Below are 19,183 nucleotides of genomic sequence, written 5' to 3'. Positions count from 1 at the left end.
TACCAGGTAGCAAACATTGTATTTAATTAAATAATACTATTGGTAGAACTTCTTCAGTCGTTTGTTTTGGTTTATAGGTTTATATACATATGTATTTACAATAAAAATGACATAATCCTGTTAAGTGAAGAACCTTGGAATATGAAATAAATACAGTGTAAACCTGTATACACTCACCAACCACTTTATTAGGTACACCTTCGTAGTACCAGGTTGTACCTCCTTTTGCCTTCATAACTGCTTTAATTCTTTGTGGCAAAGATTCAACAAGATGTTGTAAACATCCCTCAGACATTTTGATCCATATTGATATGATAGTATTACGCAGTTGCTGCAGATTTGTTGGCTGTGCATCCATGTTGCGAATCTCCCATTCCATCACATCCCAAAGATGCTCTATTGGATTGAGATCTGGTGACTATGGAGGCCATTGGAGTACAGTGAACTCATTGTCATGTTCAAGAAACCAGTTTGAGATGATTTGAGCTTTGTGACATGGTGCACTATCCTGCTGGAAGTAGCCATCTGAAGATAGGTACACTGTAGTCATAAAGGGATGGACATAGTCAGCAACAATATTCAGGTAGGCCTTGGCATTTAAATGATGCTCAATTGGTACTAAGGGGCTAACTTGGGTACTAAGGGGCCACCACCACCAGCCTGAACCATTGATACAAGGCAGGATGGATCCATGCTTTCATGTTGTTAACAATTCTTACCCTACCATCTGAATATCGCAGCTGAAATCGAGACATAGACCAGGCAATGTTTTTCAAATATTCTATTCTCCAATTTTGGTGAGCCTGTGCGAATTGCAGCCTCAGTTTCCTGTTTTTAGCTGACAGGATTGGCACCCGGTGTGCTCTTCTGCTGCTGTAGCCCATCTGCTTCAAGGTTCAACGTGTTGTGCTTTCAGAGAGGGTTTTCTGCATACCTTGATTGTAACGAGTGGTTATTTGAGTTACTGTTGCCTTTCTATCAACTCAAACCAGTCTGCCCATTCTCCTCTGACCTCTGACATCAACAAGGCATTTTCATCCACACAACTGCCACTCACTCAATAATTTCTCTATTTTCAGAACATTCTCTGTAAACCTTAGAGATGGTTGTGCATGAAAATCCCAGTAGATCAGCAGTTTTTGAAATATTAAGACCAGCCTGTCTGGCACCAACAACCATGCCAAGTCAATTAAATCCCCTTTCTTCCCCATTCCGATGCTTGGTTTGAACTTCAGCAAGTTGTCTTCACCACGTTTAGATGCCAAAATGCATTGAGATGCTGCCATGTGATTGGCTGATTAGCAATTTGTGTTACCAAGCAATTGAACAGATGTACCTAATAAAGTGGCCGGTGAGTGAACATGTGTGTATACATGCAGATATTTAGACATTGCTATGTCTGCATGTATATGTTAAAGCCCTTTGCAGCCCTTTACCATCTATCTTTAAGCCCTTATAACTTTTTTAATTGTTTTTTTAAATGATTTTTATCAGATAGTGTTAATATGAGTGAAACTGTACTTTTACATTTATTTATGTTGTGTTTAGTGCAACTTTTTTTCTTCCCCTTCCTCTTTATACGTGCTCTGAAGTCGCGATAACCCATTGCATTTAAAAAGCCAATATTGCTTGCACGCTACAGTTAGAGAATCACTTGTAATCCAGCCTTAAATGAGTAATCAATGCAGAAAATCCAGGTAATTAAAGGGTTAACAAACTTTTTCTTGCAACTGTAAAACTGGTGAGATTTCTTATGGAATTTCACAAGCCCAGCGAGCTTTATAGAATCAGGCTCTTAAAGAGAAAGTGGTGTGAGCCAACCACATTTGCCTATTATAATGTAGTGAGGAAGTGACTGAAATATGAAAGTTGTAGTGCATCAGTATGGGGTCCTACTTTATATTGGGTCATAGAGGGGAAGCAGACATCCCACAAGTGTGTGCCATTGTTTCCTGTAATCTAGTGTTTGGTCCCCATTACAACTGCCACTAACTTAGTGACTTAAAATAAACAGAGGTGTGTGAAAAAAAGTCTAAATGACAAAGGTTAAAAGATCAAAGGTCTAGTGTTAGATAAAGTGGGTATATAATGGGAAGTGTTTTACCACATATGAGAGATCCTAAAGTATCATATGAGTTAAAGTGGTGCACTGTCTTTTACAAATCATGGTTTCTGATAGATTGGAATGAGTTAAAAAAAGAAAAGCTAAAAATAAAGATATGCTCAGGATCATAGCTAAAAAAAAATAATAATCATTTTTTTTTTCCTGCAAGATAGACAATTAATTATTTTGGCTCATCTAGTTATCTTTTCACCCTATGGTATTAACTTGGAATCTGTATACAATCTACCTCCCAAATGGAATCCTAAGTGTTCAGAAATGTCTGTGGCACAAATCACTATATTTATATTTATATATATATATATATATATATATATATATATATATATATATATATATATATATATACTGCCAAATATGTAGACAATAAAATTGGAAGTTTTTTTTAATTACTTTCGATGTGACCGTTTTTCTATGACCGTTTTTCTATGAAAAAAAAAAAAATTGTTTCACTTTTTACCAGTATATTTTAATAAGCAAAAGCCACTTGAGATGCAATTAAAAACATAATAAAGTTAAGTCTCTAATAAGTATTTTGTAAAAGTGTCTAACATTATTGTGAACTAAAAGTAGAATTTTAAATATTGACTTTTCCATAACACACTCACTACAAGCAAAAATAAATAACTGAAAATCTTCAGTTACCAGTAAAAACAATCTAAATCCAGGCATTCCTTTTAAATAAACTATTCATGTCAGTTTGTACACTTAATAACAAGCTATAAGTCCAACACAAGAGGTTAAAATGTCACAGCTGATTTGGTGTCTCACTAAATGTAAAATGTTGAAGACAGATTTATTACTACAAACATATTTCTTAGTTGATTAATTCCAAAATTAAAGGAAGCAGAGAAGTTTCTATGTTCAATCCCTGCAGTTGCACATTGTATAAAATGAAAGTGCAGGGCTCCAGATTAGCCAGTAACGTCTTAAGAGTTAAAGGGACAGTCAACACCATAATTTTTGTTGTTTAAAAAGATAGATAATCCCTTTATTACCCATTCCCCAGTTTTGCAAAACCAACACTGTTATATTAATACACTTTTACTTCTGTGACTAACTTGTATCTAAGCATCTTCTGACCGCCCCTAATCACATGACTTTTAGTTATTATCTATTGACTTCCATTTTAGCCAATTAGTGCAGTGTCTGCCACTAGCCACGAGCGTGATCACAATGCTATCTATATGGCCTACATGAGCTTGCTCTCCCCTGCTGTGAAAAGTAAATAAAATAGGTGGCCTTCAAGGGCTTAGAAATTATCATATGTGCCTCCCTAGGTTTGCTTTCAAATAGAATACCAAGAGAACAAAGCAAAATTGTTGATAAAAGTAAATTGGAAAGTTGTTTAAAATGACATGCCCTATTTGAAAAATGAAAGTTTTTTTTTGGACTTGACTGTCCCTTTAAGGAATGCAGGGAGGAGGAGCTAGTGTGGCCTGAGAGTTAGATTTGCAACATTGTTGCTGATCTAAGGTAGGGGTCTTTACTCACAGTTAAAAAGGGGCTTCTGGAAGTTTTATGCCCCTCTCGGTCAGATCTTCTCGTAGCAGAAAATTTAATTCTGATCCTCATCATAGATAGGTCTCGCAGGTCTTCCCTACCTCCTCTCCGGTTCAGGGAAGATGCTCCCACTCCTGGGCGCAGGACTCCTAGGGAGAGAGAGATAAGTGACTTAAGTGACTCCACCTTCCCCCAGGTCCCATGGGCCTTCCCTTAGACTAGGCCAACGGTCCCTTCAAGCTTACCTGCCAGTGGGGGACCCTGGGAGTGAAAGAGAACACCCAGCAGAGGCCTCTGCAGGGGTTATCAGTGGCCATGCTAATGTAGACAGGCCACCCTCAGGCCTCATACTAAGGGCTGCGGTTCACGCAGCATATGGGCCTACTCCTGGGCATGCACAGGAGCAGGAGACCTCTGCTGCCTACCCGGAGGGGCAACAGGGGATTTTCCCTCCTACCGGCTTTACCATATGTACCTTTAGATTTGGGGACAATTCTCCAGGGACAACTAGCTACCGTGTGGTCGCTAGTCCAGTCCCTTTCTGCTGCTTTGGACCCAGTATTTTCTGACTCTGGGTCTGCATGTGGCCCATCAGCTTTTTCCCCTTTTATTTCTACCGCCACATGGCCTCCACATAAAGTGGCCTATCCCTTGGGCCCAGATGGGGAATCTACATTCTCCCTCCCCACCACCTGCTCATAGTGGGGGGCCTACACGTAGACGTCCACCATCTTACCTCCTACATCTACCGCCACACGGCCTAGGGCACAGAGCGGTCTATGCCCGGTACCTCCCGAAGGTGATTGCCTCTTCCCTCCCTCCTCCTGCTGTCCATAGTGGGTCTACCTCGGCTGCAGACACGGCCACAAAGGCTTCACAGGCAACGATCGTCGCTCCGCCTCCCGTTGCACTTCTGATGAGTGGGGCTTCCGGTCGCGGTCAAGGGGGGTGTGGACACACCCAGTCTTCAGCCAGAAGAGGAGCAAAATGGACTGCTCTCTCTGCATCCCTCTCACCGTAAGGTAGGCGGGGGGTGCTGGCCATGGGGGGGTTACGAGGGGCAGATGCGCTTGCGGAGCAGCTCAATCAATGATTTATATGGGGAACAGGGGGTTGGTATCATAAGCCCTGGGTCTTTGGGCCTAAGGTACATGGGTGTGAATAGGCAGGGGTACAGGCTAGGGCCGCATATGGGATCATATGGTATGGACATGCCAGCCCATCAGGCATTGGGAAGCCAAAGAGGGAATATGAATTATGAATGTGCTTCTAATACATGGGGGCCTGTAAGTAGGTTATATGCTGGGGAGGTTCACATGTTGCAAGCTAGGGAGCAACAAGGCAAGTGTGAGTGGTGTCTCATCCTCCCATGTGGCCGGTACGCCTCTCCTCTCTATCCTTCCACAGGTGGACCCTCAGAATGTGGCACACTCAGGATCCAGGGAGGTGGCAGTGAGGTCAACATTGGCAATGGCACCACCGTCCAAATCCAGAGATGCAGTCAGGTTGACTTCTTCTGGGACACCACAAAGAGAATTGCAGCTTATGGAAACTGGTGAGCAAACACTAGCAATACTCACACAGGATGAGGGGATTCAAGCACTTCGGGGTCTAGTTTAGAGAGTGACAGTGCGTCTACACAAAAAAAAGGAGAAAAACACATGTATAGAATGCTTAAAATGCTTAGAACTTTGATTTCAGATAGAAATAAAGCACGCAGCCAGGGCAATGCGCAGTCCTTAGATAAGGCGTTAGATGTAGCTAATGCTGCACCTGCAGGCGAGCAATAGGAAGTCGGTCTTGGAGGAAGATTAGTTTTCTTTCACAATTCACTGCTTACATGAGCATTTAAAGTTGAAAATGGTAAAGAAAATACATAGTAGGAAGCATGTGAACATATTCAAGCTCTCGGCAGAGACTCAGAAGCAAAAGGAAATGACAGAAGATGGTACAGGCCCCAAAAAGATCAAAAGGTCAGACACTTATGAGGAGTGGGTGAGCTGTTTTAGGGGTTCTTGTTATCTAGCTAGATGGCCAGACCAAGGGGCAGATATACTGAAGTATCAAGACACAATTGAGAGAATTTATAAATGTCATAAAGATGGAGCCTGCCGGGATATGACATAGGTTAACACAGAAAAATGGCAGCAAACCCCGCTCTGTCATTAGGGGCCATTGAATTGACTTTACGGTCAAAGCTTGGGCCAGTGGTGGCAGCAGCCCCTTCTCCTGCTCAGAGTAGTTTGCCCTTTCGGACGGGCTTGCGTGCTCACAGAAAGTGTTGGGAATGCTGGAAATACCAAGACAAACAGTGCGAGAAGGGATCAAATTGTTCCTTTTGCCACGTATGTCAATATTGCGGTGGACAGCATCCAGGAGTCGAAAACGCAATCAGACCGGTGCGCGTGGTGGGGGAAAATTGCTCACGACTGGGAAGGGCATCCATCCCACTGAAGGTGGATGTCCTTGAGGCTTGGTTAGCAAGGTACCCAAACCAGTCCACAGTAGGATTGCTATGGTCCGGGTTACGGGAAGGGTTTATTATTCCTATACAGGGTTGGGTAAAAGGGTCTTTAACACATCGTAATTTAAAATCTGCCTATCAGTTTCTGGATGCGGTTTGCGAAAAGCTTGGGGCGCATGGCCAGCCTATTTAGCCAACCGGTGTCCCTATTAGGGGTGGTGCCAAAGAAGGAGAAGGAAAATTTTGCCTTTTTCAACACCTCTCTTTTCCGAAAGGAAGGTCAGTAAATTAAGCCATATCACTAGAACTAAGCTCAGTTCAATATCAGTCATTCAAGTCAGCGGTTAATATGGTAAGGCGAACGGGAGTAGGGGCTCTGATGGCAAAGCTCAACATTGAATTGGCATTAAGGCTCCTCCCTATTAATCCTGTATCTTTCAGGTTAATAGGTTGCTATTTGGAAGGTAACTACTATGTGGACATGTGCCTCCTGATGGGATGCTCCATATCGTGCGCTTACTTCAAGGCATTCAGTTCATTCCTTCATTGGGCCATAGGGCAGTTTACGGGATTGGATCGTATCGCCCACTATCTCGACGATTTTCTATTAGTGGGAGATCCCAATTCCACCCAGTGTGCAGACTTGATGGGGGGCATGAGTGTCCTGATGAACACATTTGGGGTTCCACTCGCAGCTGATAAAACAGAGGGTCCGTATACGTGGCTGACTTTTCTAGGGTTTAAAATAGACTCTGCTGCTGAGCTTTGTCGGTTGCCTGAAGATAAGCTGATACGCTTGCTGGACATGGTGCATAGTGCCAGGACAGCACAGATTTTGGTGGTGCGAGAATTGCAATCATTGCTCGGTCTACTGAACTTCGCTGGCCGGGATATCCCTATGGGGAGAATGTTCAATCGCAGATTAGAAGTGCAGCTGGGAAAATCTAGACTCCAAAAGGCTACGGTAAGAATCTCAGAGGAGATGAAAGATGATTTGGGCGTCTGGGAAGAGTTTCTTATAAATTGTAATGGAATCTGTATCTGGAGAACACCCACGGAATCAAACCAGTTGCTGCATCTGTTCATGGATGCAGCTGATTCCGTGGGGTTGTAGCCAGCATCCTGGGTTCAGTCAGGGCTAACAAGGAACCTGTGTTTTCTCGTGCTATGCCCCATAATAGTAGCAGTGGAGTTATGGTCAGCTAGGTTAGCGAATAAATCGGTGGTATTCTGGTGCGATAATCAGAGCGTGGTTTTCTCTATCACGCGTCTATCTGCAACATCTGCTGGGGTCATCAGGCTTCTTAGACATTTAGTACTTTGATGCTTGCAAAATAATATTCATTTCACAGCACAGCACGTTCCAGGGGTAAAAACATCATGTCTGACGCACTGTCTAGGGGGAAGTGGGAGGGATTTAAAAATATAGCTCCTTGTGCCTCACCTCATGGCAAGCCCTGCCCATTTTATCTCTGGCAGCTCACATTCCCTGGGAATCTGTGTTCCCCCTAGTTAAGACTTCATTGGCTCCGGCAATTTGAAGAGCTTACGTGAGGCATTGGAATGAGTAGAAGATGTTCTGTGAGAGCAAACATCTCTCTTATCACGAGGCTTCCCAGATAACTCTTGTAGTGGATGGTGTCCCTTCAATCTAGGGGAGTTAGGAAATCTTTGGTGCAAGGAAAATTGGCAGCGTTGTCCTTCTTTAGCAAACTGTTTCAAGTTAGAGACTTTACTGGCACTTTCCTAGTGAGACAATCATTACGGGGCTGGGGTCACAAAGAATTGAGGAATATAGATATTTGAGAACCGATTACTGTATCCCGTCCGTTAAGGCGTATGCAAGTGCTGGAGGCTATATGCGCAGGGTAATATGAGGTGTCATTGTTTAAGGTTGCTTTTGCACTTGCATTTCATGGCGCTCTGCGGGTTAGCAAATTAGTTTCCCCCCTCTAGAGCCTGCTCTCAAGCAGGAGTCCAAAAGCAGCATGTCAGGCTGTCAACTGAGGCAGTTCTGCTGTTCATTCCAAGATCCAAGACGGATCAGGAAGGAAAGGGAATATGGCTGCATCTTCCAAAAATCAATGATGACAGGATTTGCCCTGTGGCACTGCTTGCGGAATTTGGGGCTTGACGCCCCGTGGGGGGCCATATCTAGTCCATTAAAATGGTTTAGGGATAACTAGGTTTCAATTCCGCAGAGTATTAGTGAAAGCAGCACAAAAGGCGGGTCTGGATGTGTCGCACATTGCTCCTCATTCATTTAGGGTTGGCGCAGTGACCAGGTTAGTCAGCAGACAGGATTAAAGCGCTAGGGCGTTAGAGATCGCAGCGATACAAGACATATGTCAGGCCTACCAAGGATACTTACAATTGAATTGGGCAGAGGTAGTACATGGGGAAGGATGAATGGCTCTGGTGTGTCATTGTTCTTTTATTAAATTGATTTTATGGTGGGTAACATTGTGCTGTGTTTTCCAGGTAGAGGTAAGAACCCGCAAAAAGTCTGGATTGTCAGGCATTCGTTTGTCCATTGGGCCTCCATCAGAGCGTTAGCAGTCCTGGATGGGAGCTGGCTTGACTTTCACCCCTCCTGGGCGTCCATCAGATTGCTAGGGTGCAGAGGTCTTTGTTGGTATGACCAGCACTTATCCAGGAGGCTCACCGGAGGTGGGGTCGTACCAATATAATATTGTTACATCTAGGAGGCAATAACCTGGATGTGTTGCCTACCCTTGAGTTGATAAAAATCATGAGTGTTGATATAAAATGGTTGCATGCATGGTTGCCTGGATTGAAAGTAGGGTGGTCCCAGGTCATTCCTAGGCTACATTGGAGGCATATGGTTTGTCACAAGGCGGCCTTCGGAGTTAGGAAAAAGGTCAACAGGGACATAGGGAAGTTAATAACTGAGTTGGGAGGTTTTGTCGTGAGGCACTCCAACATCTCGGCCAAGGATAAAAGTCTCTATAAGCAGGATAGGGTCCATATAACGGATGTTGGCCTGGACAGGTTTAATTTTAATATAAAGAGGGCTTTAGCAGCGATAGTTTAGCAGGTTAGTAGTGTGTAGTTAATTTTGTTAGTTGGCGGCAAGAATCAGTCAGTGCAGGATGTTTCTTGTGGCAGGCGGTAGCATCCCAGGTGTCAGATAGAAAGCGGGAAGGAGTAATGGCCATTGCAGGGGGAGTGACGTGCACAGGCGCGTGCCTGGTGAAATCTCCCCCTGGGTTGCGGTGGGCCGAACAGCTTGAGTTCATTCTTCTCTCTGGTATCGCGTTGTAGCTGGGCTCCGCTTTGTGTCAGTCTTCCTGGGCCTGCTTCCCACTTCATATGAGTTTACTTAGTTAAATATTGCCACCTAATTGTTATGTTAAATTAAAATTCTTGGTCATGTACATGTATTCATGTAAATAAGTTAATGCTGAAAGTATAGAAAGGCCTAGATGTTTTTTATAACTTATATATACAAGGAGTGCCTCTTGTTTAATAAACGATCTACATGGTCTTACCTCCAACTGTTGTGGTGTCTTTATTTATTTAAGTAAAGTTGGGTTAAGTTATTAAGTTATACCTGCACGACATTGGTCCGTTAATCCCTTAAGATACTCAAAGAGATGTCTCTTTAATAAGTGTCAATTCAATAAAAAGTGAGTAAAACAAGGCAAGAATATTGTATTTCTTAGAGCTGTGCTGGAAGCTACTCTTTGTTACCATGTTTTGTGTCGACTCCAAGGCTTTCATCTAACTGGACAAGTAACATGAGCTAAGTGTTATTTCATCCAAGTTAATACTTTAGATTACAAGTGGAGTGCAATTTAGCACTCAGGTGTAAACTTCGCTAGATGGAGAGTTTTTGCGGCCGTCAGGTAGTGCACATATAACAAGTTGAAAGTAAAAAGTATGTGCAAGAGCGAAACCCGACATGCGCTAACAAATTATCGTGACCACGTTAACTTCTTCTCCCCATAGAAGTTAATGGAGCGCACAAACTGAAAAAAACTAACACCTATATTGCTAACTCGACAGGAGCTATGAAAATGTCACATTCCAATGCTTTTCACTTACAGAATAATGAACTTTTTTATTATATATATATATATATATATAGATATATTTCTATACCTGTATATCTATTTCTATAGATATATAGGTATATATATGTATTTTATATGAACATTATAAAATATATATAGAAATATATATTTAATAATAAAAAGTACATACTTTTCTATGTGAAGATCATAAGATTGTAAAGTATGCACACATCGGGGTTCACAATTTTGGATTAACAAAGTCGGGTTAGCACACATTAAGAATTGCTATGTCTAATGTGGTTATTGAAATATGAAATATAAACTACTAAAAACATTAATAAAAATTATTTAAACATTCTGTAAAATATTGTAACTAATTCATAGAATATATCAATATTTTTAACAGTATGTATAATAGTTTAAAATAAGTTTTATTATTGTTTTTGTAATGCTTTATATTTCAATAACACGCTTTGAAGATAGCAATTCTCCATGTGCACTAACCCAACGACTTTAGTCCTAAATTGCGAACCCCGTTGTGCATTATGCATATTTTACATTATTATGTATTTCACATAGAAAATAATGTACTTTTTATTATTACATTTATATATCTGATAATGTTCATGTAAAATTATTAAATGTATATTTAAATATATACATAAATACCTAAATACATATATATGTATGTGTACATATACATACATACACATATTTAGACGTGTTTATGTAGGTATCTCTACATAAGAGGCCTTTGCATTTGAGCTCTTATAACTTTTTAATGCAATTTTTTAAAATAATAGCTAGTGCTGTAGTGATGGTGTCACTAGAGCAGTTATAAGATGCGCCTAGGAAAGGTGCTACGAAAAAGATGCTACAAAAATTAATTGTAAAGAAGGTAAATGAACTATGAGTCGAAATAATTATATATATAAAATAGCAACCACAGTATTATAAACATTAATATCAGAACATCACTATAATGGTACTTCAAAGTGATAAAACGATACAAACTGTATAATTCAGTATATATATCCAGGTACAGAGTCCAGGAATACACAATGGCAATTCCAATAGCTGACAGATGGATGGGGGTATTCCAAGAAGGTGTAGGCTGCTCCTCCAAGGTGTTGTGCCGCAACACGGGTGATATATCTAGGAAGGAGAGGATAGAGGGCGCCACATAGTGCAGATCATAAAGGTAAATACAGGCAACAATTGGATCACAAGAATCCTACTCACACAGTATAAAGCACTAATGTGCAGTATTCGCAGTCCGGAACCACACGTCGTCCGGTAGACCTCTTTTAGAGTGTGTCGTCAGATGGGGTTCCTCGTCTCACCAGGGAGAGTCCAGGGAAATCCAGGATGGTGTAATAGGAGCAACTCAGTGTTCAAAATAGCTCACACCATAAAATCCAAAAAGGTCCACATGGAAGGTGAAACAATTTTTTAAAATGATTTTTATCAGTGTTATCAGTGTAACTGTACTTTTGCATGTATTTTTGATGTATTTTGTAACTCTTTTTTGTCTTGCGTAATAGTAAACCAGAGCTCTGAAGTGTCGCTAACCCAAGTCTCTAAATTAAATTTCGCTCAAATTAATGTGTTTACTTTCAACTCATAACACGTGCACAATTTTATTGCTTGTGCACTACAGTTAGTACGCCTCTCATTATCTAGCCCTATATAGGTATAATAACAGGTAGCCCTAAAATGTTTCAATATAAAATGCAATAGGGAAATCTCATGTTGCTAGAAAATGCAATAGTTCCTGATTAAAATGACACCGCTTGAACCTATATACTTCCCCCTTGTTTCTGTGCTTTAACCCCTTAATGACCGAGGACGTGCAGGGTACGTCCTCAAAAAAAAGGCAGTTAATGCCTGAGGACGTACCCTGCACGTCCTCGGTGTGGAAAGCAGCTGGAAGCGATCCTGCTCGCTTCCAGCTGCTTTCCGGTTATTGCAGTGATGCCTCGATATGGAGGCATCCTGCAATAACCATACATGGCCATCCGATGCAGAGAGAGCCACTCTGTGGCCCTCTCTGCACCGGACATCGATGGCCGGTATCGTTGCTGGGTGGGAGCCGACTTGGGAGGCGGGTGGGCGGCCATCGGTGTGCTGTGTTAAGTCACGGGGGGTGGGATCGGGGGCGGCACCGCCGGGGGCGCGCACGGACGCGCGCGCGTGCACGGAGGGTGGCGGGCGGGCGCGTGCACGGGGCGGGAGCGGGTGGGAACCACTACACTACGGAAACATTTTTAAGTAATAATTGGCCTAATCTTGTTTGTGCAAAAGCACAAAAAGAGATCGTGGAGGGGTGGGGGGTTGGTTTTGTGTGGGGGGAAGCTACACTACAGAAATGCTTACAAAATGAAAAATAAAGACATTTTTTCTTCTAAACTGGGTACTGGCAGACAGCTGCCAGTACCCAAGATGGCGCCTATCAAGTTAGAGTGGGAGGGTTATAGAGCTGTTTGGGGGGGATCAGTGAAGTTGGGGGCTAAGGGGGGATCGTACACAGCAGCATATGTAAATATGCTTTTTTTAAAAAAAAAAAAAATATATATATATATAGCTTTTATTTTAGTACTGGCAGACTTTCTGCCAGTACTTAAGATGGCGGGGACAATTGTGGGGTGGGGGAGGGAAGAGAGCTGTTTGGGAGGGATCAGGGGGTCTGATGTTTCAGGTGGGAGGCTGAGCTCTACACTAAATCTAATATTAACCCTGCAAGCTACCTAATTAACCCCTTCAATGCTAGCCATAATACACGTGTGATGCGCAGCGGCATTTAGCGGCCTTCTAAATACCAAAAAGCAACGCCAAAGCCATATATGTCTGCTATTTCTGAACAAAGGGGATCCCAGAGAAGCATTTACAACCATTTGTGCCATAACTGCACAAGCTGTTTGTAAATGATTTCAGTGAGAAACCTAAAATTGTGAAACATTTTACGTTTTTTTTTAATTTGATCGCATTTGGCGGTGAAATGGTGGCATGAAATATACCAAAATGGGCCTAGATCAATACTTGGGGTTGTCTACTACACTAAACTAAAGCTAAAATTACCCCAAAAAGCTCCCTACATGCTCCCTAATTAACCCCTTCACTGCTGGGCATAATACACGTGTGGTGCGCAGTGGCATTTTGTGGCATTCTAATTACCAAAAAGCAACACCAAAGCCATATAAGTCTGCTATTTCTGAACAAAGGGGATCCCAGAGAAGAATTTACAACCATTTGTGCCATAATTGAACAAGCTGTTTGTAAATAATTTCAGTGAGAAACCTAAAGTTTGTGAAAAAATTTGTGAAAAAGTGAACAATTTTTTTTATTTGATCGCATTTGGCGGTGAAATGGTGGCATGAAATATACCAAAATGGGCCTAGATCAATACTTTGGGTTGTCTACTAAAAAAAAATATATACATGTCAAGGGATATTCAGGTATTCCTGAAAGATATTAGTGTTCTAATGTAACTAGCGCTAATTTTGAAAAAAAATGGTTTGGAAATAGCAAAGTGCTACTTGTATTTATGGCCCTATAACTTGCAAAAAAAGTAAAGAACATGTAAACATTGGGTATTTCTAAACTCAGGACAAAATTTAGAAACTATTTAGCATGGGTGTTTTTTGGTGGTTGTAGAAATGTAACAGATTTTGGGGGTCAAAGTTAGAAAAAGTGTTTTTTTTTTCAATTTTTCCTCATATTTTATAATTTTTTTATAGTAAATTATAAGATATGATGAAAATAATGGTACCTTTAGAAAGTCCATTTAATGGCGAGAAAAACGGTATATAATATGTGTGGGAACAGTAAAGGAGTAAGAGGAAAATTACAGCTAAACACAAACACCGCAAAAATGTAAAAATAGCCTTGGTCCCAAACGGACAGAAAATGGAAAAGTGCTGCGGTCATTAAGGGGTTAAGTTTGAAGGAAAGTTTTTGAATTTACACCTTGCAGATAGAAACACTGATAAAAGCTTGTCCTAGTAGTGCACTGCAACATTGACAGGAAGTAAACTTGCAGATGTCTTAGAGGCAATGAAGAATTCAGGATATTGTCTTTAAGTTGTGTGCCTGTGCTACACAGTAAAATAAGTGGTAAGCACAATAACAAGAAGCTCTATATATACACACACACATCTAATTACAAGTCTAATTCTGCTAAGACAGCATCAAAATGAATTCAAATATTTTATAGAATGTTTTACTAAGAAAGGAAATAAGAAGATGAAAACTCAAGCACAATGGGCCCCAGGTAATTATGCAGCGAGAAACCTTGTTCCTTCTGCTTTGCTGTGAATGACAAGCAGACATTGCTGTCCTTTATTTGTATGTGCCATTGCACAAGCACTTGTTGTACAGCATAATTTCAGGCTCATGCACAACCAATTGCGCGTGAGCAGGGCTTGTCAATCACTCCAAATGAACATGTTCAGGGTGATTTCTATCCACCTATTCAGTGGTGGTAGAGATGGTAAGAAGCAGCAGTCAGATGGCCGCTGCTTCTTACACTGCAGAGCGCATGCTCGCTGCTCTGCAAGGGCTGTATAGCACCATTCACTGCTTAGTACATGTAGCCCTATGTATATACAAGATACAGCATACATGCAAACAGATCTGTATAAATATAAGTGGCTTTGTATATCACAAACGTGGTGCTTTACTAAGATTTTCAGTAACGTCATGTAATGTATGGTCAATATTAAATATCATGCATGGTAATCTCTCAGCTGATTCACAACACTTTTTCCCATTCATTTATTCCCCATTCACAATATAATATATAAACTATACTTAAAGGGACACTAAACTCAACATTTTTCTTTCATGATTCAGGTAGAGAATACAATTTTAAACAACATTCCAGTTTACTTGTATTATCTAATTTGCTTTATTCTTTAGATAGATATCCTTTGCTGAATAAATAGCAATGCACATGGGTGAGCCAATCACAAAAGGCATATATGTGCAACAACCAATCAGCAGCTACTAAGCATATCTAGATATGCATTTCAGCAAATGATATCAAGAGAATGAAGCAAACTAGATAATAGAAGTAAATTAAATTAGAAAGTTGTTCAAAATTGCATTCTCATTTGAAATCATCAAAGAAAAAATTTGTGTTTCATGTCCCTTTAAATACTAATATAAATGTCAGGCTTCAACAATGTTTTATAAGATAACATTCAGTTATAAAATGAAAATATAAACTTTTGTAAGTTTACGAAGAAAATATAAATATAAATATATAATGAGACATATAAAAGGCATATGTATGTAAGCCCAATAACATCACTATGAGTTTCAGTTATATAATTAGTGATCTGAACACAGTGGGAAGCCACTGGAAAAACACAATAAATGGGTTTTCTAATGGTTTGGGCCAAAATGTTAAAAGCTTGCAAAAAAATGCTTTGGGGCAGATATATTAGAGACTGAATGTCTCTATCAGCTGAAACAAAAATTAATGAGCATAGTTTCAATTGTTGAACAAATGTCCTCTCGTACAATTATTATTATTATTATTATATACTTTATTTATGAAGCGCCAACATATTCCGCAGCGCTGTTTATTAAGGTCTATACATTAGCCTTCCATTACTTCTATTAACTTACGGCTAGATTACGAGTTGTGCATTAGGGTAAAAAATCAGCGTTAAGAGGTCCTAACGCTGCTTTTTTACACCTGCTGGTATTACGAGTCTTGAAGGTTTAGGTGTACCGCACACTTCTTTGGCCTTACCGCAAAACGACTTACGCAAACTTCGTAAAGTCTTTTTTCTATGGGACTTCCATAGCGCCGGTATTATGAGTCTGTACTGGGAGGCCAAAAAGTGAGTGGTACACCGTACCCTGTCAAGATCCCTAACGCATTTAAAAGTCAGTAGTCATGAGTTTTATGGTACAATGCCGTAACATAAAACTCATAACTAAAGTGCTAAAAAGTACACTAACACCCATAAACTACCTATCAACCCCTAAACTGAGGCCCTCCCGAATCGCAAATACTATAAAAAAATTATTAACCCCTAATCTGCCGCTCCGGACATCGCTGCCACCTACATTATATTTATGAACCCCTAATCTGCTGCCCCCAACATCTCTGACACCTACATTATATTTAATAACCCTTAATCTGCCGCCCCCAATGTCGCCACAAACCTACCCACACTTTTTAACCCCTAATCTACCGCCCCCAATGTCGCCGCCACTATAATAAACAAATTAACCCCTAAACGCACTCCCACCTCGCAAACATTAGTTAAATATTATTAATCCTTAATCTGCCATCCCTAACATCGCCACCACCTACCTACATTTATCAACCCCTAATCTGCCTCCCCCAATGTCGCCGCCACTATATTAAAGTTATTAACCCCTAAACCTAATTCTAACCCTAACCTTAACATCCCCTAATTTAAATGTAATTTAAATAAATCTAAATAAATATTCCTATCATTAACTAAATGATTCCTATTTAAAACTAAATACTTACCTATAAAATAAACCCTAAGCTAGCTACATTGTAACTAATAGTTACATTGTAGCTATCAGGGTTTATTTTTATTTTACTGTCAAGTTTGTATTTATTTTAACTAGGTAGAATAGTTATTACATAGTTATTTACTATTTAATAACTATCTAGCTAAAATAAATACAAAAGTACCTGTAAAATAAAACCTAACTTAAGTTACAATAACACCTAACACTACACTATAATTAAATAAATTAACTACCACTTCGCCCGGCTTGGATGAAGACTTCTCCTGGCTTCGTTGAGGACTTCGGCCCGGCTTGGATGAAGACTTCTCCTGGTAAATCGATCTTCAGGGGGTTAGTGTTAGGTTTTTTTAAGGGTGTATTGGGTAGGTTTAATTTTTAGGTTAGGGACTTTGGGCCTGCAAAAGAGCTAACTGCCCTTTTAAGCTAACTTAGCTCTTTTGGGCCTGCAAAAGAGCTAACTGCCCATTCAAATGCCCTTTTCAGGGCAATGGGGAGCTTAGGTTTTTTTTAGATAGTATTTTATTTGGGGGTTTGGTTGTGTGGGTGGTGGGTTTTACTGTTGGGGGGGTTGTTTGTATTTTTTTTACAGGTAAAAGGGCTGATTACTTTGGGGCAATGCCCCGCAAAAGGTCCTTTAAAGGGCTATTGGTAGTTTAGTTTAGGCTAGGTTTTTTTTTTTTTGGGGGGGGGCTTTTTATTTTAATAGAGCTATTAGATTAGGTGTAATTAGTTTAAATATCTGTAATTTGTTTATTATTTTCTGTAATTTAGTGGGGGGGGTTGTACTTTAGCTAATCTAATTTAATTTAGTTAATTGTATTTAATTTAGTTAATTTATTTAATTATAGTGTAGTGTTAGGTGTTATTGTAACTTAGGTTAGGTTTTATTTTACAGGTACTTTTGTATTTTTTTAGCTAGGTAAAATGATTGACAAGTCCTCTGGTGATATTAATTATGTCACATATACTCTGGGCCATTGATAAATATAAATAGTCCTTTTGGGAAAAGACTCTTAAGATCATAAGTTTAAAGGTACAGTCTAGTCAAAATTGAACTTTCTATTATTCAGAAGGGGCATGCTATTTTAAACAACTTTCCAATTTACTTTTACCATCAAATTTGCTTTGTTCTCTTGGTATACTTTGTTAAAAGCTAAACCTAGGTAGGTGCATATGCTAATTTTCTAAGCCCTTGAAGGCCACCTCTTATCTCAGTGCATTTTTACATTTTTTTACAGCGCTAATTAATGTGTGCCATATATATAACATAGTGCCAACTCCTGTTAATTATGAGTCAACACCGACTGACTAAAATGCAAGTCTGTCAAATGAATTGAGATAAGGGGGCAGTCTGCAGAGGCTTATATAAAAGATATTCACAGAGGTATAAAGTATATTAATATAAGCATGTTGGTCATGCAAAACTGGGGAATGGGTAATAAAAGGATTATCTATCTTTTTAAACAATAAACATTTTCAAGCAGAGTGTACCTTTAATTTAATTTGCATATGGTACATTAATCTGTTTGTTATACAGAAAATACTCCTCATTAAAAGTTAAGAATTTTTTTTCTGTCAATATAAAATTACTATAAAGATTCACAAACTTATATTTTCCCTACATAGGAAAGTCTAAACATATAAACGTAAATACCTAAACTTTCAGGGGCCCGATCCGATAAAAATTGTCGCCTGCAAAATCCGGCGACGCCAAATTTTGCGCGGGTTTGGTGTCCTATATACGGTGTAACTTAGAACTTACGCTCGTATATTTCTGCCTTCGCCCATAGTTATTTGGCCCATAGACTGACATACAAAACACGTGCAGTTTGGTATCCAATATACAGCGTAAGGACTTACGCACGCAGATTTCAGAAAATCTACTCCATTCTCATCTCGCTACAAATTGCAGGAGCCATTGCACTGACTAAAAAACCCCCTGGAAGCCTTAACAAACACATACATTTAAGCAGCATCTTAAGGTTAAAGGGACAGTATAATATGATATTGTTTTTTTAAGGTTTATTTGTGTATTGGAAATAGTTTCAAGCCACAACATAATCAAATGGATTGAGCTTGTAGGTACTTTATCACATTGTGGACATATACTTGCTTATTTACTTTAAATTGGATTACCTTCATCTCTTTAGAACCCACTGGAGTGTAATTTATTCTAATGCTAACACAGCTTGGCACTGATGCAAAAATATATAAAGGGACAGTCAAGTCCAAAGAAAACCTTCTTCTTTTAAATAGGGCATGTTATCTCTAACTACTTTCAGATTTAATTAGAACACTTACTTTGTTCTCTTGGTATTCTTAGTTGAAAACAAAACCTAGGATGGCTCATATGATCATTTCTAACTCCTTCTTGAAGGCTGCCTCTTTGCAATTGTGTCAAACCAATCACACACACCACAACCTCTCACCTGCAGAATTAAAACACCTGATAATGCCCACCCTATCAGTAACATCACATATGCCAATGTGTCAATTTATATTGGATGTGAGATACATTGATTTACATCTTAGAAGTGA

Source organism: Bombina bombina, chromosome 2 (genome assembly GCF_027579735.1).
Source record: "Bombina bombina isolate aBomBom1 chromosome 2, aBomBom1.pri, whole genome shotgun sequence".
In the NCBI taxonomy this organism is placed as follows: Eukaryota; Metazoa; Chordata; class Amphibia; order Anura; family Bombinatoridae; genus Bombina; species Bombina bombina.
Note: the sequence above shows the minus strand (reverse complement) of the source record.